This window comes from Apium graveolens, chromosome 8 (assembly GCF_009905375.1).
Source record: "Apium graveolens cultivar Ventura chromosome 8, ASM990537v1, whole genome shotgun sequence".
Taxonomy (NCBI): Eukaryota; Viridiplantae; Streptophyta; class Magnoliopsida; order Apiales; family Apiaceae; genus Apium; species Apium graveolens.
In genome coordinates this window covers 143,865,485-143,872,663 of record NC_133654.1, presented here as the reverse complement: position 1 = coordinate 143,872,663, position 7,179 = coordinate 143,865,485, and the positions used below count along the sequence as shown (strand labels likewise).

Below are 7,179 nucleotides of genomic sequence, written 5' to 3'. Positions count from 1 at the left end.
GTCTTTAGTTGTGAGTCAGCAACTCGTATAGAGGAGCAAACCATTAGAGTCAGTTGATAAGTGGCATTTTATACCACTTAGAACGTCTTAAAATGGCTTAAATTGGTGTCTTGAAATCAATTATTTTGTGTATTTGATGCATTTTTGTAGTGTTATGCATTTCAGGGTATTAGTTGCATTTCGGGGGAGGAATCATCAAGAATAAGCCTTGGCATATGTTCATCATTGCGAGAGGAAAGGAACGGGCAGATTACGGTGAAGAAACGGAGCAAACTTGGATTTTTTCCAGTGGAGGCCTGCGCGCCCGCGTAGCTATGCTGAGCGGCCGCGCAGCAACCTGCGCGCCCGCGCAACTATGCTGAGCGGCCGCGCAGGGTCGGGAATTTTGCTGAATTATTTTAGACTTCTACTTCTGTTTGGCTTCCAACTTCTATGTAATCTGAGTTTTATGGGACTATTATATAAGTAGATTTGAGACGTTTTCACAGAGAGGGATTAAGAAGAAGAAGATTGTGTTTTACGCAAGAAGCGAAGGAGATAAGGAAGAAGACCGATTTAGCACACCGCAGCGAAGAGGAAGCATATTTTCTTGTGATTCTTGTTTCGTTGTAACGTTGGATGCTAGTTTTCTTGATTTGACTTATTTACTCTTGTGGTGTACTCTGTTTTAAAATAATTAGTTTAGTTATTATTTTCTTGTGTTTGTTTATCATGATTTCATATGAACCCATGATGGCGATAAGTTCTATTATGGGCTAATCGTGATCATGGGGTTGCAACGGATTTATTATGGAATTCTTTAGTTAATTGTTTAATACTTTAGTGTGTGATGATTGCTTGATATCTAGTATTGGTTGTGCGTATTCGTCTTATGTGCGTCGCGAACATATAAGATAGGGTGTTAATCTCTTGTGAAGCGATGGTGGATCTTGAGATTTAGAACTTGCCATGCTAGCATAGGTTCATGTACGTTGTGCATGATTAGTGGGTAACTCTAACAGTTTTATTTGCCCTATGTAATCAAAAAGGAATAACTTGTGCTTAAATCGTTGTGTTGTCAATTTCTGTAGACATATAGGAACTCAACATAATTGATGACTATTCGACTTCTATCTTAATTGTGGATGCTTGGTAGAATGGTATTAGTACAATGAAAGTTGGCTTTTATCAGTTTCGTGTTATTCGATTAATATCATCACTGTCACATGCTAAAGGTAATAACAATGGCTATAGAAGGAAGTAATAATGAAGTTGTGATCTTATGAGTGTTTTATTATTGATAAATTGAAGTGTTAGTTAAGTGGTTAATTAAGTAGTTAATTATAGTTAATATTTAATCAACAATTTTAAGTGTTATTATCTTAACATTGAGAAGTAATCATACATTGGTGAGTGAGTTTAATTAGACAATAATTTAGTCTGAGTCTCTGAGGGAACGAACTAGAAAATATTCTATATTACTTGTGAACGCGTATACTTGCGTGAATATTAGCGCGTGTTTTCGCCCTAACAAGTTTTTGGCGCCGCTGCCGGGGACTCGGCGTATTTGTTTAGTTTATGTACTTACCATCATTGGTCATTAGGACTCAGTGATTAGGACGTAGTAGTTACTTATTTTTTCTGGTTGTGTTTCAGGTACTTTAGCAAGCGTTTATGCAAACTCGTTCTCGTGCTCGCAAGAGGACTTTAGATACAGCTGAGGAGACAGACGAAGTTCTTGATATTCCGGAGAAGTTAGATTTTGAGGATTCGGATTCAGGAACTGAGCAGAAAGAACCAGTAAACATGGGAGATCGTATTGTTCAAGCTGATCCAGCTCTTATGGATTTTTCTCGGCCTAAAATTGATGACATTCAGTCAAGCATCCTTCATCCGGCTATTCAAGCTAACACCTTTGGAATCAAGCCGGGCACTATTCAGATGGTGCAGAATTCTGTTTCTTTTGGAGGAGCGGCAACTGAAGACCCCAACATGCACATAAGGAATTTTGTCGAGATCTGCAGCACTTTTAAGTATAATGGCGTGACTGATGAGGCTATCAAGTTGAGGCTTTTCCCATTCTCACAAAGGGATAAGGCTAAAGACTGGTTACATTCTGAACCAGCTGGGTCCATCACTACATGGCAAGATCTTGCGCAAAAGTTTCTGGTGAAGTTTTATCCGATGGCAAAGACTGCTGCTATAAGGAGTGCTCTTACTCAGTTTGCGCAGCAACCTACAGAATCTATGTGCGAGGCTTGGGAACGCTACAAGGAAATGTTGAGAAAATGTCCACATCATGGAATGCCGGATTGGATGGTGATCACTGGTTTCTATAATGGTTTGGGGGCCCAATCTCGGCCCATGCTTGATGCAGCAGCTGGAGGCGCCTTATGGGATAAAAGCTATACTGAGGCGTATAATCTTATCGAGACGATGGCTGCAAATGAGCATCAAAACCCAACTCAGAGGATGACGTCAGGCAAGGTAGCAGGTATTCTGGAAGTTGATGCAGCCACCGCTATTGCAGCCCAGCTCCAAGCGCTATCAATGAAGGTTGATTCTCTGGCTACGTATGGAGTTAATCAAATAGCTATGGTTTGTGAGCTTTGTGCAGGTTCTCATGCTACAGATCAGTGTTCTCTTGTAAACGAATCTGTTCAGTATGTGAATAATTATCAGCGACAACAGTAGCCTGTGCCAGCGACCTATCATCCTAACAACAGAAATCATCCAAATTTCAGCTGGGGGAATAATCAGAATGCTATTCAGCCACCATATCAGCAAGGAGTGAGTAAACAGTTTAACCCACCTGGATTCCAGCAACCACAGCAGTATGCTACAAGGCAATCATATCCTCAACAGGGAAGTGCAGCTGCACCTACTAGTGCTGATTTTGAGGAACTTAAGCTGTTGTGCAAGAGTCAGGCGGTTTCTATCAAGACCTTGGAAAATCAAATTGGTCAATTAGCCAATGCAGTGCTCAATCGTCAACCTGGCACTCTTCCCAGTGACACGGAAGTACCAGGCAGGAAGGAAGCTAAAGAGCAAGTCAAGGCTATTACCTTAAGGTCGGGAAAAGTAGCTGATTCTGAAAAGGCAAAAGAAGTAGAAGCTTAAATTAGAGGTGAAGAATCTAAGCAAAAGGAGAAAGCGGCGGAACCAAGGAAGACTACTGTTGAACACACTCTGCCTGAGGCTAATACAGGGGAGAAACAGCTCTATCCTCCACCACCTTTTCCTAAGAGATTGCAGCAACAAAAGCTGGATAGACAGTTCGGGAAGTTTCTGGAGGTGTTCAAGAAACTTCACATCAATATACCTTTCGCTGAGGCTCTGGAACAAATGCCTAGTTATGCGAAGTTTATGAAGATTATTCTTTCAAGGAAGGTGAAACGGGATGACCTTGAAACCGTTGCTCTCACGGAAGAATGCAGCGCTGTTCTACAACAAAAGTTACCACCAAAACTGAAAGATCCAGGAAGCTTCACCATTCCTTGCACAATTGGCAATCTGACGTTTGACAAGTGCCTTTATGATTTGGGAGCAAGCATTAATCTGATGCCGTTGTCGATCTTTAAAAAACTGGATCTGCCTGATCCAAAACCCACGTACATGTCACTACAATTGGCTGACCGTTCCATTACTTACCCAAGGGGCATAGTTGAGGATGTGCTCGTCAAAGTGGATAAGCTCTTCTTTCCAGCAGATTTTGTTATTCTGGATTTTGAGGAAGATAAGAAGATTCCCATAATCTTGGGGAGGCCTTTCTTGGCTACTGGCCGTACCTTGATAGATGTGCAAAAAGGTGAACTTACTATGCGGGTCCAAGATCAGGATGTGACCTTCAATGTATTCAAGGGAATGAAATTCCCTACAGAAGATGAGGAGTGCTTAAAAGTGGATGTGATTGATTCTGCGGTTACTTCGGAACTCGATCACATGCTAATGTCTGATGCATTGGAAAAGGCCTTAGTGGGGGATTTTGACAGCGATGATGAAGATAGCAACGAGCAATTACAATATCTGAACGCTTCTCCCTGGAAGCGAAAGCTGGACATACCATTTGAATCTCTTGGTACTTCTGACCTCAAGAACGCTGAAGGGAAGCTCAAACCATCAATAGAGGAAGCACCTACCTTGGAGCTCAAGCCATTACCTGAACACTTGAGGTATGCTTTTTTAGGTGATTCATCTACGTTACCTGTTATTATTTCATCTGACCTTTCAGGTAGTGAGGAAGACAAGCTCTTAAGGATTTTGAGAGAATTCAAATCGGCTATAGGATGGATCATAGCAGACATCAAGGGAATAAGTCCTTCATATTGTATGCATAAAATTCTACTAGAGGAAGGTAGTAAGCCAACTGTGGAACAGCAGCGAAGACTGAATCCCATCATGAAGGAGGTGGTGAAGAAAGAAATTCTGAAATGGCTAGATGCAGGCATCATTTATCCTATTTCTGACAGCTCGTGGGTGAGCCCCGTACAATGTGTACCTAAGAAGGGAGGTATCACTGTGGTCGCAAATGAAAAGAATGAGCTCATCCCTACTCGAACAGTTACAGGATGGAGAGTATGCATGGATTATAGAAAATTGAACAAAGCCACAAGGAAGGATCACTTCCCTCTTCCATTTATTGATCAGATGCTTGACAGATTGGCGGGACATGAGTATTTTTGTCTTCTGGATGGTTATTCCGGGTATAATCAGATTTGTATTGCACCAGAGGATCAGGAAAAGACTACCTTCACTTGTCCATTTGGCACATTTGCTTTTCGCAGAGTTTTGTTTGGGTTATGTGGCGCACCGGCCACCTTTCAGAGATGTATGATGGCTATATTCTCTGACATGATTGGAAATAACGTCGAAGTGTTCATGGATGACTTCTCCGTCTTTGGACACTCATATGATGAATGTTTGAATAATCTGCGCGCCGTACTCAAAAGATGTGTGGAAACTAATTTGGTGCTTAATTGGGAGAAATGTCATTTTATGGTGCGTGAAGGCATTATCCTTGGGCATAAGGTCTCTAGCAAGGGTTTGGAGGTGGACAAGGCCAAGGTGGGAGTCATTGAAAATCTTCCCCCACCTAATTCTGTGAAAGGAATCCGTAGTTTTCTTGGTCATGCGGGTTTTTATCGGCGATTCATCAAGGACTTTTCAAAGATATCTAAGCCGTTGTGCAATTTGCTTGAGAAAGATGTGCCTTTCAAATTTGATGATGAATGTTTGGCAGCATTCGAGACTCTCAAGGAGAGTTTGATCACGACACCGGTCATTACAGCACCAGATTGGACAGAACCATTTGAGATGATGTGTGATGTGAGTGATTATGCGGTAGGTGCAGTTCTGGGACAACGCAAGAAAAATCTCTTCCATGTGGTCTACTATGCGAGTAAGACTTTAAATGGTGCCCAATTGAACTACACCACTACTGAGAAGGAGCTTTTGGCTATAGTCTTTGGCTTTGAGAAATTTCGATCTTATCTGCTTGGTACGAAAGTAACAGTATTCACTGATCATGCAGCTATTCGCTATCTGGTTTCTAAGAAGGATTCGAAGCCGAGACTCATTCGTTGGGTGCTTTTACTTCAGGAATTTGAGTTAGAGATCAAAGATAGAAAAGGTACTGAGAATCAAGTAGCTGACCATCTCTCTAGGTTGGAGAATCCCGATTCTACTTCACAAGATAGGACGTTAATCAATGAATCTTTTCCGGATGAGCAGTTGTTTGCAATTCAGGAGGAAGAACCATGGTTTGCAGATATTGTAAACTATCTCGTCAGCAATATAATGCCTCTTAATTTGACATCCGCTCAAAAGAAGAAGTTTCTGCATGAGGTGAAGTGGTATATGTGGGATGAACCATATTTGTTTAGACAGGGAGCTGACCAGATCATCAGGAGATGTATCCCGTTCTGTGAGACGGAGGGGATATTACGAGACTGCCATTCCACGGTTTATGGGGGACACTATGGAGGTGAGAAGACGGCAGCTCGTATTCTGCAAGCAGGTTTTTTCTGGCCTACTTTGTTCAAGGATGCTCATCAGTTTGTTTTAAGGTGTGATCGTTGCCAAAGAGTGGGAAATTTGTCAAGGAAGGATGAAATGCCATTAAATGTGATGCTTGAAGTCGAGGTCTTTGATGTATGGGGAATCGATTTCATGGGGCCTTTTATCTCGTCTTGCAATAATCAGTACATCTTGCTGGCAGTCGATTATGTCTCAAAATGGGTCGAAGTTAAAGCTTTACCGACAAATGATGCAAAGGCAGTACTAAATTTTCTTCATAAGCAAATTTTCACAAGGTTTGGAACACCTCAGGTAATCATAAGTGATGAAGGATCGCATTTTTGCAACCGTAAGTTCACTTCTATGATGCAGCGTTATAATGTGAATCATCGAGTACTGCCTATCATCCGCAAACAAATGGTCAAGCGGAAGTGTCTAACAGAGAGATAAAGCGCATTCTAGAGAAGGTTGTTTGTCCGTCAAGGAAGGATTGGTCTTTAAAGCTCGATGAAGCTGTTTGGGCTTACAGAACAGCATACAAAACTCCACTTGGGATGTCACCGTTCCAGTTGGTGTACGGTAAGGGATGTGATCTACCTGCGGAGCTTGAGCATAAGGCCTACTGGGCATTGAAGAAGTTGAACCTGGATTTAGATGCAGCTGGTAAGAAAAGAATGCTTCAGCTTAATGAACTGGATGAATTTCGACTTCAAGCGTACGAAAATAACAAAATGTATAAGGAAAAGGTGAAGAGGTGGCACGATAGGAAGCTATATCCAAAGTTATTTGTGCCAGGGCAACAAGTTCTCTTATTCAACTCTCGGCTCCGACTTTTTCCTGGGAAGTTGAAATCAAGGTGGTCTGGACCTTTTATTGTCAAAACTGTGTTTCCACATGGAGCGGTGGAAATTTTTGAGAATGATCCGGACCAAGCATTCAAGGTTAACGGTCAGCGGTTGAAGCACTACTATGGGGACATGGTAAACCGAGAAGTGGTTAGTGCCATTTTGTTGACTACTTGAGCAGGGTACGAAACGTCAAGCTAATGACGAAAAAGAAGCGCTGCGTGGGAGGCAACCCATGAATTATTGTTACAGGAACCCTTAGAAGTTAATAACCTATCTAAAAACACAAAAAAATCAGAAAACAGGGGCTGAAAAAAAAAATTCAGTGACCCCCTGCGCG

The 7,179-nt window shown here is 41.9% G+C and overlaps 1 non-coding gene across 1 annotated transcript; it reads right to left on the bottom strand.

Annotated features, from left to right (window-relative positions):
• Positions 1–2,178: 2,178 nt before the first annotated feature.
• LOC141681632 (small nucleolar RNA R71) lies at positions 2,179–2,285 on the bottom strand. Its single transcript, XR_012559058.1, has one exon. It is a non-coding gene; the product is annotated as a small nucleolar RNA R71 (small nucleolar RNA).
• Positions 2,286–7,179: the final 4,894 nt, after the last annotated feature.